The sequence below is a fragment of the Calliopsis andreniformis genome, chromosome 7, assembly GCF_051401765.1.
Source record: "Calliopsis andreniformis isolate RMS-2024a chromosome 7, iyCalAndr_principal, whole genome shotgun sequence".
Lineage (NCBI taxonomy): Eukaryota > Metazoa > Arthropoda > Insecta > Hymenoptera > Andrenidae > Calliopsis > Calliopsis andreniformis.
This window is the reverse complement of record NC_135068.1, coordinates 12,921,998-12,937,440: the sequence shown is the minus strand read 5'-3', so window position 1 is coordinate 12,937,440 and position 15,443 is coordinate 12,921,998. Positions and strand designations below refer to the sequence as shown.

The 15,443-nt window shown below is 43.7% G+C and overlaps 1 protein-coding gene across 1 annotated transcript in view; it reads right to left on the bottom strand.

Moving 5' to 3' along the window:
* Positions 1 to 15,023, bottom strand: part of Con (leucine rich repeat protein connectin) — a 195,196-nt gene extending 180,173 nt beyond the window's left edge. Inside the window, exon 1 of the mRNA XM_076382391.1 lies at positions 14,888 to 15,023. The gene's annotated coding sequence lies outside the window, so the exon portion shown is untranslated. The remainder of the gene's footprint in view (positions 1 to 14,887) is intronic.
* Between the last annotated feature and the right edge of the window lie 420 nt (positions 15,024 to 15,443).

Genomic DNA, 15,443 nt, shown 5'->3' with positions numbered 1-15,443 from the left:
GAACAGTTTCTTGATTCCTAACCCAGATCTAACCCATGCTTAACACCGAGCTAATTCCTCTCCAACTTTCCTCGAATCCAAAGGGCACTTTCTTACAAAAACCGTCTGAATACGAGGAACGGTTACCTGGTTCCGTTTCGCAGCCACAGAGTTATCGAGCAGAGTAGGTGAACCAGGAAGTCAAGGATTCTTTCCTAGCCGATCAGCAAGAGAAACTCCAAATGTCCGTGGCTAAGCGCGCCTAGTGCTTTTAAGCTACTCCAAGGGATTGCTATGCCCGCCTCTTATAGGATTACCGTGTGCACACACGTGCATTTTGGATCGTATCGTGCCGTCCTGCGAGTTTCTGCATACACACGGTCTGCCTCTCGAAAAGATTATTACTGTACATTCATGGGGAGCGCGTTGGCGGGCCTGCTTCCTCCGTCGGCCACAGAATTATTGAGCACTTGAGCGTGCCGCGTCGATGTATTTTTCATGCTCTCTACTCGTTCGCCTGACGTGATGAAACGCGACAAGTAGACGGATGAATAGATGAATAAATGGATAAACCAGGTGATCGTGGATAATAAAGAAGTCGATGAGAAAACGTCACGAAACGGGACTTCTTGGGACTCACGAGGGAGGGATTCTAACTCGTCGACTCAGATTATAATATGCTTTTGCACAGTGATAGTATTTATAAAATACTAGGCACAATTGTTAAATCATTTTGAAGATATGCTGTGCTATATGAAGAAGATGAGAATTACAGCTAGTATTTTACAGATAGCATTGGCAATGTGTAAACTATCACCCTGTAAAAGCAGATTATAACTGGAGTTGACAGCTTGGGGTGCCTCCCCTGTCAATCAAGGATGAGTGGCGTGTCTACATACATTTATCAGTAGAATCAGAAGTCTAGAGTCAGACGTGCCTGAAGCACAGTAGCTGGTCAGCAGGCAGCAAAAACCGTGATCGACGAGGGACGTTTCATCCAGAGTTGACGAATAAAACTGTCGCGTCTGACACACAGCAAACGAAAGCACGTAGCGAGCGTTTGGCGTCTGAAAATATATGTCCTGGCAAGACACTCCGACCAACAGGGGACTTTTTACCTTTCTCACGTAGGATTGCCTATCCCTACGATCCATATATCTACATTTTTATGACATACACGCGATCCTTGGGAAATTTCTCTTCGAGTGATACCTTTTACAGATTCCTATTTACGCGTACGCGAACGAGTTACAAGCAACGCGAACGAAGACTTATTGCCCAAGATACTTTATCGCCCCGCATTATCGCAATTAGCTCGCACGCTGAATGGCCCATTGATAACACTGGGTTAGGTTCGCCTGCGGATAACGAAACGAAAATGAATTGCTTCAGGTCGATTGCTATGAATTAGTCTGCTCGGCTGATCGATGGGGCACAGTGGAATCGATCGGCGGTCGAAGAGAAACTGTCGCGCTGGCTGGAACGCGGATTGTCAACAGGGATATTATTTTCGTCATGCACATTAGCTCGTGTTCCGATATTACGAAATGATTTCATGCCGGACACGCGATTCCCATTACAAACACGAAAGCGCGTTCGCGTTTCGACGAGATTGTTACAGCGTCGTGTTTTCCAAATAATTTTCATCCTCGTCGATGAAGTCGTGAAACTCCAATGCGTGAAACCGTTTTAACGCGAGGTCCGAGCCATCGAATGGGAAATGGAAACGTATTCGCGCGATGGACCAGATTTATGCTAGCGGTTACGCTCGTTTAAATTGTTATCGAGTTATTTGCGTGTCTGACGAGCAGATAAGAACTCCGTGGAAAGTGGATTGCTTGGAAATGTTCGTACATTGGTATTATGTACGTGCATGGACAGAATTGACAATACTGAACATATTGAGCTACCACAATTTAAGATCTTAGAATGATAGTAGAAGTAAAGAGAGTCAGAGGTATCTCAAGTATCACCTCATTTATTTTCAACATCCTGCCACGTTCCTATATAATTTGATTCTCCAGGAGGGGAGGATTGTTGTCTTCCAGCACACAGTGGAATAAGATTCCTTGTGAAAAGAAGACACGTGAACCGTGCATTCCGCGTGTATTTGTATATCGATGCAACACGACGGCCCACGTCCCAGACGTAATGCGAGAGATGGAATTGGAAATGCGAGAAGACAGCGTGCAGACATCTCGTATCTCAGACGGCAACAACTCTTTCGCGGGAAGAAGGGATTACAGAATACCATACGCAATGATCCAGAGATAAAAAAAATCTTTGACATTCGATCTGTTATAATTTAGTGACAAAAAATATTAGGGAGCTGAACCGAAGATAATTTTAAAGGGCAAATCCTCTACTTTAATATCTCTAAATTGAACTTCAAGAAAAAAATTCTCCACCCCAAAACCTCCCTCCAGAAAGAGAGCATGGTTTGTCCCCGAATCTTTTCTAACTTCAGAGGACTGCCAGGAACTTGATAAATTTTTCATGCCATAATTTTTGCAAGAATATTGTAACAGAATCCCTCTGCTTCCGAATGAGACCATGGCGAGTCCCCTGCGATTTTTTTTCGTCGAGTAATCGCGGTCTGAATGGAAAGTGAGCTTGCAGCCTCTGAATCAGGCAATGATTCAGAACCCGCAAAACTGGCCAATATTAGAGCTCCTATATCTCCGTCAAAAAAAATCGCAGCAAAGTGAGCCAGGTCTCATCTTATAGTGCAAAGCCTCCACTTTAACACCCCTGAGTTAAACTTATGTGAAAAAAATTCTTCACCTCACGACCCGCCGAGAAAGAGAGGATGGTTTATCCCAGAATGTTTTCTAAATTCAAAGAATTACCAGGTACTTGATAAATTTTTTTTGCCATATTCTTTGAAAGAATATTGTAGCAGGATCCCTCTCCTTTCGAACGAGACCATGGCGAGTTCCCTGCGATTTTTTTTCGTCGAGTTATCACGGTCTGAATGGAAAGTGAGCTTGCAGCGTCTGAATTAGGCAGTGGTTCAGAGCCCGAAAAAATACTTAATCTTTGAGCTGCTGTATCTCCGTCAAAAAAAATCGCAGCGGGATCAGCCTGGTCTCATTTTAAAGGGTAAAGCCTCTACTTTAACATCCCTGAGCTGAACTTGGTCGAAAAAAATTCTTTACTACAGGACCTGCTGAGAAATAGAGGGTAGTTCTTCCCCGAATATTTCCCGAATTCGGACGACAGCCAGGCACTCAATGAATTTTTTCTGGGATCTTTCTTGGTGAGACATACAAGCAGGAACCCTCCCCTGTCGAATGAGACCACGGTGAGATCTCTGCGATTTGTTTTCGCCGAAATATCGAGGTCTCAGTGAAAAGTGAGCCTGCAGCGTCAGAGCCAGGCAGTGGTCCAGAGCCCGAAAATGTACTTAATCTTTGAACTGCTGTATCTCCGTCAAAAAAAATCGCAGCGAAATCAGCCTGATCTCATTTTAAAGGGTAAAGCCTCTACTTTAACATCCCTGAGCTGAACTTGGTCGGAAAAAATTCTTGACTTCAGGACCTGCTGAGAAATAGAGGGTAGTTTTTCCCTGAATGTTTTCCGACTTCGGATGACTGCCAGGCACTCAATGAATTTTTTCTGGGATCTTTTTTGGTGAATCATTTAAGCAGGACCCTACCCTGTCGAATGAGGCCACGGTGAGTGCTCTGCGATTTTTTTTCGCCGAGATATCGAGGTCTGAATGAAAAGTGAGTCTCTAATTGTTCCTATACCTACCTCTACAAATAAAAATTGCCAGGGGCAGCTCGTTTACCCCTTCACAATCAGAAGTAAAGTTTAAAGGCAGTAAGTAGATGTCCCCTCCCCAAGTTCGTGCATGCCAAAGTTGCCAACTGCACCACGTTCATAACCAGCAACTTCACAGAATTTGTAATCAGGTACGGGGATGGAATTGCCCCGCGTTCTTGGGTGAAACGGAATTTTCACCTTCTCCTCCACCCACAATAAATTCTATAGAGTCGCTGCAAAGCCTTTATTGCTCCCTCCTTAAGGCGGATTTAACGCACTACATGCACCCATACGGGCATCTCATTTGATTTTGGACGCACGTACAAATTCTCCCCTCCTTGGCGGATGGCAGTTTCGTAGGATATCATTTCCCCCTATTTTCTGTCTCAATCGTAAGGATATAAATAACCCTGCGAAGACCAAGCTCCTCAGACGCTCGCGAGACATGAGACGAGTCGGATCGTTCTCTCTATCCCTTTGTCGAGGTCTGAGGGATTTTCCTGACCCTCCTACCCTTGTCCACCCCTTTCACTACTCAAGCCTAACCCTTAACTACCCCTTCCAATGCTCATATCTGACCCTCGAGTAGCTTTTCCTTTGGTCACGTCTGACTCTTGACTACCCTTTCCACTTCTCGCACCTAATCCCTTAGTAGTTCTTCTACTCGACTTATCTGACTTTTCTGAACCATTCTGCTCCTCATACCTGACCCTTGAACAGTCCCTCTACTGGTCCTGCCTGACCCTCGTCAATTCCACCTATTTCTGATGCTTGACCCTTGACCATCCCTCTGACTACTCATGCCTCATTTTTTACCTATTCTTCCACAGTCGATCATTTAAAAATCGTAATTAAATCCACTAAATCTAACTATAAAAATTCCCACTGCATTCCCAAGTGTAGTATTCCCAGATAGAATAGAATACACTCGGTTCCAAAGCAAAGGAGCAGCAGGTCTTCGAGAAAAAGAAGGATTCCCGATACGAGGGAACACGCACAGTGGATACCGAGAGGAGGAGCCGGTCACGGGATCGTCCAGGCGTTTGCACAAGCTTTAGCACGCGCGGGTGGTCCTCGAAAATCCCTGAAACGACTTTTGAGAGAGCCAGAAGCGCTGGTCGAGATCGATCGACTGGTCAGTGGCTGAAGTCGAGAGGGAAGCGAGGAGAAAAGAAGCAAAACGCAAAAAGCGGCTAGGGAGGGAGGTAAAAACAGAACAAACAGATCCTTCGTCGCTAGATAACTGAAAGGTAGGGGGAAAAGGAAGGAGGACAGACGTGGCTCTCTAGGACAGTATTCAAATTGAATCAACGAGGGAGTGGCTCCATTAATTAGCGCCAAATTGAATTAATGCGTCGATCGCGCTCGCGCCACTAGAAAGGCCTCAATGACGCTCAAATTAAACATTCATTCAGACGAAATGGGACTTATGTAGCTGGAGGACGTCGATCTGGTTCAATGAGCAGAGAACGGGGCGGAAAAGCTGTGAAGAGATGGGAGAAGACAGAGACAGAGGCTGGCTAACCGTGTTACAAGAGTCAAGCACGCGAGAACACTCGTGGCCCACTGGGCGAAACCATTGTTGCGCCAACACAGATGTCTCCAGCATTCAGAGCCCATATGGTCTGCCCTGCCACTGGATTGACTCTCGAAGTATCATCTTCGACTCCTGAATACAGCAGGGGGTAATTTCAATTCGTAGGTGCCTATTCCCTCCGAATTAAAATTAAACGTAAGTTAAATCACTCTTCTACTCTCCATTTCGTGCCCATATAATATGCAAGAGCGAACTTGCCTAAAATAATTTATGCAAAGGCTAAAGGTACATATTTAAACGTAACATAGATACACAGTTTCGCTGAAACGCGAGCAACAAATCGCTATGTAACTAGTTAAAAATATTCCCACCACTTGAAATATTAATCAGTTTCGGATTACATGAAAACTTCACTCTCCGTTTCATGAATAATAAATTTTAATAACGCAGGGAGAGCGATACTCGAAACGAGGCCACAGTATGTTACATTTGTATCTTTGATTTCCAGTGGAAAATAAAAAGCCAGATGAGAAATCGACAAGCAAAGTGTTCGACATTTCTCAAAATTTCTCAATCTCCATTGACCATCGAAAGCTGGTCTCAGTCCACTGTATCAGCCTTCAGGAAGCCTGGTTTATGGCTGTAAGTGCCGACAAAACTGCGCCAGATCGATATCGAAGTTCCAAGCACGTGTAACGTCGACCAGGCATGTTCCAACTATTTCCAGCCACCGCTGTAAAAGTTCCAGCCCAATTTCGCGTTGGCCAGAGAAATTTCCACCAGGCCAAAATTCGCCTACTTACGAGCCTGAACTCTTGCCTCATTATCATACATCATCTCGACTAACTGACTGACAGGGGGAAAACGTTCAACGCGAAAGGCTGTCTAGTCAAACGAGTCTATTTTTAACCGTCGAACGCCTCTGACCGAATCACTATCCGTGGAAAAAAGATTCGAATAATTTCTCGCGGGAATCAAGTTTTATGGATTTCACGTCTGCGCTTTAAAATTCGCTCGAATTTCCTGACGATTTTCCCACGCCGCGAAACTCGGGATAATAAAATCGCGGCCAGGCAATTTAACGCTCGCGTTTGTTTGAAACGTTTGCTTCTCGAATGCAAATCGAGTTAATGCGGACGAAGTTTCGGGCGGAAATTGGAAAATCGACGCGATTCGTGGTGTGATGGAAGTATCGATTAATTTTGGGAGACAGCGTCGCTAGAAGATAATGAAAACTTGTGCTTCTTCCTTTTTCTGACTTCATAGAAAATTATTTAGCTTCGTTACGTCCCATCTGGCTTCGCGAGCACTAATCTCAAGGAATGCTAGGGCGCAGACAAATAAATTAAGGGAATAGGAGAGGGAATCCTGTTACATTAGCGTGGTGCATTAGTTTCCAATTGACGGATGGTACATGTGCGTTCCACTACAATGTGATACGAATAATCGAATCAAGCAATCGAGCGAGCGCAAGGTAAATTATGCAGACTACGCCAGGATCATGATTGACCAATTTGATTCTGCATTATGCTCGCAAAGCGTGCGAGTTTCTACAATGCAGTCCCTTTAAGGCGGGCAAATCGATCCTTTCGATGGCTGTCGAAGCGTGTCTCTCACGCGTGAAACGCGATTAGAGACGCAGGCTTTTCGAGTGTTCTATTGCAACTGCTGAAACGAATTTGTCAGCGATTAAGGAATGCAATAGTTTTTAATTCTTTCTAGGTTTAGTTGAACACTAGAATTCTTTAGAAATTTAAATCAGGAGACTTTTACAGAGTCTTGTCGGAGGAGAAATCTTAATACCAAGAAGGTACGTGTACACCTGTTTTAGTGGAGTTTTACGACTGCCAGGACAGCAATGGCGTGTAAATTCTCCCAAAGACAGACGAGATTTACGAGCTTGGGTATGAAAACTGAACCGTGTCCGTGCAACTGCACAGGAAGACGTTTTTTCAAATTTTCTAGCCAGGTGTAAACGCCAGGTATACATTTTACATTCTTTCCTTCTGAACCTTCCTAAGAAAAGGAGAATTCAGGAATCTGAGATGACCAGTTCTTTCACACGTTCGGTATTTAATTATGTGAAGAAGCAGTGGGCAGATTCCAGTTGAAATAAATTCTATCCTTTAGGAAGATAGAAAATTTACTGTTCATTACTGTCCCACATTACACAGCCTGCAAATTGGGCCATAATTGTTTAATGCTCCACACGAGCACGCTAGCTATCTTTCATCGGTCTACAAATTCACGAAACCAGCTGGAACAGATTTTATGCAGGCTGTTTAAATCGAAGCTCCTCTGCCATTTCGTACTCTCGATTTAAAAGTCTGAGAAGTTGTGGAATGCGAGAAGGCACGCGATCAGACCGCAGCCGACCACTCCGACCACGGCATGCACGTGTAATGTTAAACATTTTCCAAGAAAACGAGTTTCCTCGATTGAGGAATCGCCTCCAAACGAGAATATATTTTTCCCTCGGGTATAATTTAATTATTAAACGAATTCAGAGAGCGGGGGTCAGAGGTAACTATGAAGAAAATTCGAAGAAACTCTCAAGTAAGCTGAACAACTTTTATGCCGCCTCTTCGTTAGGTGTTCGAGTAACTCTTAATCCAAATTGCACAAAAAATTTCGAGCTTGCGTCAGAAGTTCGAGATTCGCTACATTCTCCACAATGAGTAATCAGTCAGGCGAGGAAATTTTCAAGCAAGTTAGCAAACAGAGGCATCGAGAGCTTGCAAGAAACAGGAAGAGAGAGGAAAGTTCTGTCGATCGAGAATTGTGAATATTCTGCTAGAAAAAATATTTTTAAAAATCTGCACACTAAAAATCGACATTTTGACGCGAGATATATACGTACACTCTGTCCATGATATCACCAAAAGTCCCCACGACTGTTTCCACCCTTTCAACTTCCGCGTTACCCTTTTTCCGCGATCCTCCCGTCCGCCCTATGAATCAACGTTTAAAGCGTCGCGTGTGCCAGCGTCGAAATCATTTTTCACGTCGCGGCTTGATTGATACAAACGCGATCTAACCGTGGCGAAAGCGGCGGCCCCAGAAAACGAAGCGTCGACGTAGAAAGGGAGACACAAAGGCGGGGGTGGAAAAAGAAATGGGTGGAAAATGGGGAGAGAGAGGGAGACGGATAGAAGAACGACGTGTCCAGCTGCTTTTTACGCCTCGTTTCTTTCCGCGAGGCGAGAGAGATAGCCGACAATGAAAACGTCACTGCTGCGACACAGGCGACAAGGCGGACCTAATTAAGACAGTGAATTCGTTCTCGATGCTAATCAGTATACACTCTATAGGTTCAACATAGGTTTCGTTGTGACTCTTGAGGCGAGCATTTCAGAGGGTAACTTCCCCAACGAAGAATATACTTTTCTATTCACTTGCCAATTTTTTTCTTTCCTCTGCTCTTGACATTTTTTGGCCTATTATTTTTTTGAGGATAGTTTGTGCAAGCTCAGTTCTGCCAATGTTATTAAAATTAAATTTCTTAAATATATAGACATACTTATTGAAATAATGTCAAGTTATTATTTATTTTACTTATTGAAACAATGTCAAGTTGATCTTGCACAAATTTTCTTCACAAAAAATTGCAAATGCTCCTTCTATATCTATTTTTCTCTAAGATTATGTTTCCTATGAAGAGTGTTGAATTTTTGTTCTGGGGACAGACAAAGCTTCAGTTTCATCCCTCCAGAGAGTGTTTCAAAGGAATTAGAGAACGTCAAAGTCACACTGTCCAGGCTTCGAGAGTTGTGTGTCGGCTCATTCATTCCTCAGACCAAGCATTTAATCGAGAATGTCCAAGCACTTGTTTCCCCGTGTTTTGTACTTGTTGCAGTTCCCATTGGCAACGAAATAATGTATAATCCGTTTCAAACAGAACACAGCAATATTTTATAGGAATTTCTTTTTTCGTCTTTTACTACACTGCATTGATTCTTTACAATTTGTTGGTACAAATGGTTAACGACATTTTCAGGTGTATAATTTGTTGACGGAATGGAGGACACGAGACTAGAAAAATATTGAAAGAAAGATGACTCGATATACCAAAATAAGAAGCAGTGGAAGCACATTGTTTATCGATAGTACAGCTTCATCTCTCGACCAATGACTTAAAAAGAAGAAGAAAATTTTTTCTATACCTCTGAGTCAGAATCGAGCTATTCGCTTTACGTAATAGTCAGTCATAAGCAAACAACAGTATAAATAATTCATAAATACATTTCTTCGAGCAGTCTGAATGAAGAAGCAATCGTAGCGATTGTAGGTGTTGGTCAAGGAGAGCAAGCTGCAACACAATCCCTCGCAATCAGTTCTAATTTGACAAATTAATATTGAACAGTTGCTATTTCATTTCACGAAGTCGCGACGCTGATCGATAAGGGACCATTATAAAACCATTTGCTGTCGACGATGCGCGAATAATTCCGCGGACAACGAAAATCAGATCACAGCATTCTATTATTCCTGCCGCGATAAAGTCGTACCGAGTTCCCTGCATCGAATTAAAAATTAATGAACCAGCATACCAATGCATTTCAATTTTAATTAATCGATAAACTATTATCTTTCAAATATCGCTCAGCTTTCTTAAAAAAGTTCAGCGCGCGTTATATTTAAAGACCATAGGGAAAAAGCTTAATAAGTCTCATTTTCTAAATTTTTCAGGAGAAGAATTTTAAGAGTTGAACGCTACGAAATAATAAAAACGCAATCAATATTCTTCCCACCCATTACGAAAACAATTTATCTTAGAATTTGTCAAGACTTTCCTGTTTTCAACTCTGACATACAAAAGCACTCTCTTCTTACTGCTAGATAACATAAAGAAACAAGTAATGAATAAATATAGACTTATCGAGCTCCTCTCCTGTGGTCTTCGTCTGGGAAGCTCGTTAATGGCACGAAAATATGAATGGCATCGTCGACGTCTGCAATTAAAGCTTGCTAGCGTTTTGTCCGTGAGCTGGTCGATCGACAAGCGTTAGACCGTTTCGGGAATATCGGTCGCCTGGCGATTATTCGATTTTATGGGGCGCAGAGCTTCGCCATGGGGATTAATTCGCCCTTGTATCCGTCAGTCATGGAAACAACAACAACCGTGCGCGGAACGTGTTTCCGTATCGAATGCAGCCGGTTCAGTGAATTTATCTAGTCGCACGTACTCGCCGAGGACGTTTCCAAGCGAATCGACCGTCCATTTTATCGCAACTGTCCTCTCGGATGATTTTGCCCGTCGAAGGAACGAGGCACGAGCTGCCGATTGCTCCAACAAATCAGTGCGCAAGCTGAACGATTTGTCACTCTACCGATCTGTCGAAAAAATTCGGCGAGAACCTACCGACGCGAGGAAACCGCTGAAACCAGAGTTGCCACACGAATTCCCTCCATGGGTATGGTGGAGGAAAATGGGGAAGTAGAGGAAAAAATAAGGGGTGTAGAAGCAACACAGAGTATCGCAGTACAAACTGGCCCCTTGATTACCTTAATCAAGTACGAAATTTTTCGAGCAAGAATTATTTTGTACACCCCTTTGGACACCCTGTATAATAGGACACTCCTTATTTCCTCCCCACCTCTCGATTTCCCTCAATATACCGCACTTCCCTGACTCCAGGAGGAATTTGTATAGCAACCCTGGCAAAAACCCTCCTGATACGACTTGCTCGATATGGTACGTCGGCTTTAAAACGCAGAGGCATCCCAGTGGAGCAACACTGGCGCTGAAAATAACTGAGTACCGATGAAAGTGCTCTGGCAGTTGCAGTTTTTAACGAAGTTTCCGGGGATGGCCTCCACGCACAGTACAAGAAGCCTGAATGGAACGGTTTATTTGATCACACTCCGCGGGAGGCCGTGATTATGGGGAAAAACTTCCAGCAACCTGCTCTCTGCTCCGTTATAAGATTCCATTAACGGTGTCCAGTATGTTAGGTGCACTCCCCAGAGGGCAATTAGAAAAAAAGGAAGAGAGGAGAGCCTCAGCCGAGTTTCCCTTTTTCCAATTCAGTGTTTCTGCCCTGTTTGCTTATCGTGCTCGAGCCAGATCGAAGCAGTGGCGGAAGATATCGCCCTCGTTAGAGAATAAGGGCCTCGCCGAGCAAATAAATGCGCACTGTAGTGCTCCAGCCGTTTCAAAGGCTGCTCATCGAATTATTGCTGGGGTGAGGCTGATGGAAGACCCTAAGATTTTTGGGATTCTATAGGGGAGTCGAATCTCGTATTCAAATATTCGGGGCAATAAATCTTCTTACCACTGGATTATGAATAAAATGATTTGATAAATAATTTTGGTCGTGTTCCAAAGCCTTTTGTGGCTCCAGTGACACGAAAATAGAAGAGGAAGAAATACGCAAGGATACAATAAGGAATAAAGGAATTCATGAGCAACTAAATTGCATGAAATCAGAAAATACAAAAAGAAGCACCTTTTTCCCAACGAAAATTGATCTCGAGTCGATAAGTCGTTACTGGAAAAGTCGAAGTTACAATGACTGCTTTTTATTTTCACAGACTAAAACCACGGTTTAATATCGAATCGACAATCACAGATTTTGTCGCGAGAATTTTCCACGAAAAGGTGATCTTGAGTCGATGAAGCCTGGCCCCATGAAATTTAAAAGGAAAACTCGAGGGAGCGTCGAATGGAATAAAAGAGGGACAAATCGAATCGGCGGACGCGGGGCAGAAGGTGCGACGAGACGTTGTCTAACAATACGCTTACTCCCATTGAAAGGATTTCCACGGCGCCCTAAAGTGGCCGTTGAAATCTCGTTAGGGCGCGAAAATGCGAGGCTGGAAAGCGCGTCAGCCGAAAAGCCACTTGTTCCACGTTTTTCGTCCTTCGTCCCTCTTATTAATTCGCCTCTCCCATTCTGCCTTCGCCTCCACTCGTCTTCCCATTGTGCAGCCGCGGATAGGGAGACGAGATCCTGATGCAATTTTGCCTGGCAATACGTGAGAAACTCTTTTATGACGAGACAGTGTCGCGGGAATCGTCGCGAAAAAAGATATCGAGGATAAAGGGGAATACGCTACTGATAGTGGATTCGATATAAGAACGATGGGATATGGAGTCGACGGAGCGATAGGAGAGAAAATCTTTTTCCCCTTACGAATTGTTTCGAGGCGATATGTGATATTGAATTCATAAGTATCACTCGATATCACAGGGAAATTTTCATTACACAGGGTTTGGTCCAGTTCCCATGCAAATACGCGCACCACAGCGTTACAAGATTAGCACAGTGTGTGCGTTTTAATGCAGACATGTTAGAAGGAAAAACGAAAGGGAAGAGAGAGATGGACCACTGGCCGAGCAACATGTGTAACTGAATTGTTATAAATCCATATGATTTACATGAAACACGTGACGAATGCCATCGTTCTGTTCATAATCGCGTGACAAATGACTTTAAACTCCACTATCTGCCCTCGTCACCTTGACGTCTTCATGTCTATGGGGTGAAAACCACCCTCAACGTTGGGATCATTTTATTGGTGATAAAAAACCAAGCATTTTGTATATTTATCAGTTTTTTCTGCATCAGTTTTTAAGGGATTTAAGAAAATGTATTTTCTATCCAACTTTGGGGTGGTTCTCACCCTCTAAATATGTACACCAGCAGCCTAAGAAAAATACGTGCCTAATATTCTTCGATGCTCTACTCGCTACTAAGTTCTATTAGTGTACCTTGTCTATCACTGAATTTAGAAAATATTTTGGGGAAGTTTCTCTATTCAGAGCAATGAAATATTCAACGCGTGGATGCATTGTGTGCAAAGGCTCAGCCAAGAGCCTCTGGCTACCTAATCTGCCTAACATTTTGCACTCGAAAGCCACAAAACACGGATACGATAATATCGGAAGACAATATCAACATATCGATACACTATATCAATATAATCGCGCCGACACAATGCGGATACAAGGATAACAACACGGGGCAAGCAAGAATAGAACGCATTGATCAACATTAGAACCATACGACCCGCGACAATGGGGACTAGCCTTACGCCCGAAACTGGCTGCTGTTTAATGAAAACAGTATTGTTACGATTTCGAGATAAATCTGGCATTGACTGGGTCCAGTAATGCTCTCGTTGCCATCCAAATGCAGATCAATTCGAATGGTAATTTAATAGCAATGCACGCTGGAATTATATGGAGAGCATAACGTTTTGAATTCCTCGCGAGCTCGCTGATTCTCGCGAATACTCGTGGGACTCCTCGCTGAGTATCACGTTAAAAAGAAAATTATCATATCTTTTTAAGCGCCAACATTTGACCTGGCACGATAAGAATCTGAACAAACTTCTAAAAATGAACTTATACATGTTCGACTTCCCCCCGCGTTACAACAGTCGTTCCCTTAATATTTCGCCCTCTGACCCCACCAAACAAAACTTTCTCCTGATGCAATATTAACCCAAATAGCACAGGAAGTCTTGAAGACTTTTATCTAAACGTTTTATGAATGTCCTAAAGATACACTGATTCAACTTCAGATGTTTCAAAGACGTCTTCTGGACCTTTTTAGGACCCTACTGAACTCTTTAAGAGGTTTTTCAGACGCGTCTATGCTATATGGGAATGTGGCCAAGTTTTGCGCACCTCTCCACTGTTCGCCCTGCAGTTAACACGCGCCACCCCAAAGCTTCCGACGAACTTTTCGTCGCTAAAACAATTTGGCCGAGGTAAGATAACGCGAGCGGATAAAGCACTAGGCGAAGTTCCCTGCGACACCGCGCCGTCGTAATACCTTTCACACCCCGATCGCTTGATAACGTAATCGTTTATATTAATCCTTTTTAACGAGCGGCCTCTGTGTACGCGTAGGCGGAGAGCTAAACGGCGTATACGTGACTTTCGCGATCCAACACGGGCACGCGTGAATTTATTATTCAGCGCGACGATAATCTCTGCGGAATGTGACACGATCTCTGGGGACAATTAAATGTGCAGCTCTCTTGGAACTTAATGATTTCGGCTGATCTAGGCGGAGGGAAATTCTAATGGTTTAATTAAAATAGAAGTTCTTCTTAAGAGCCTAGTTTTGGTAATAAAAGTTCGATCAACTGGGCCTGGATTATGGCAGTGAAACTAGAAACTCAGAGAGCTTCCAGTTAAACTGATCACCCTGTATAATTTAAGAATAAATTCTACGTTAATAATAGAATTAGGTTTTAGGAGAGTGCCTCAGTTTGAAGTTTCAAATTAATCGAGGTCCTGCTGTCTATAATTGCAGTGATGCATCTGAGTTACAAAGTGCATCGACTGTCCAGTGCGTTCCATGCACTCGCGTGTCATTGCTCCAATTTCCGTTGTGGCAGAGGAAAGTTAATTCGAATTGCGCGATCCGCCCTCCTTCGAAACAATCCACGCAATGCCGGATGTGGTTCGCCTCCGTGTTCTAACACCACGTGCAAGCGAGCATTAAACGAAAGTGCCGCAATTTTGCTCGATAAATACGGCAGGAAGCGTTCTGACGAGGCGCGATCACGTGACTCCTCGTTAAGACGAATGGACAGTCGATGCGCTTTTGACTTATGCAAAGCGTGATAAATGCAACAACCACTCACCCCAATTCCTTGGATCGTAGAGTTCACAACGATGGAGCACAATCGGACACCACGCGACAGTAGCTTTATGCAAGTCCTCGGGATTCACGGAACTCGGTGCATGACCACTAACCGAAAACGATGTGCATTCGCTCGCATCTAAAATGCAACTTGAACCTTAGCCCGCGCTTTGGTGACTGGCAAAGGGGCTAGAGTGGGGAGCCACTTCTCCGAGCGGTCGCGTTCGCGGGAAATTGCCACCAGATGGCGGCAGCGATTTGACTGAGTCTCTCGCTGGATGATATCAAAGCGATTTCCGACTTTACTAACGCGGAACCGATGCATGGTAGCTGCAGAGAGCGATTTTACTGGCGACAGAATATTTGTGACCGTCTTGCGTCGTCATGGCGCTAGTTTTGAGTTAAGTTATCATCAGGCTGGTTATTTAATTAGCGCGATAAGGAGATTTTATTGCTACTGCATTAATTAGCCGGATGCTACTCGGAAAATACATACGTGCTAATGTGATTATGAAAGTTTTGCTAGTGTGAAAGTTAAGCGAGATGGATATTTCGAG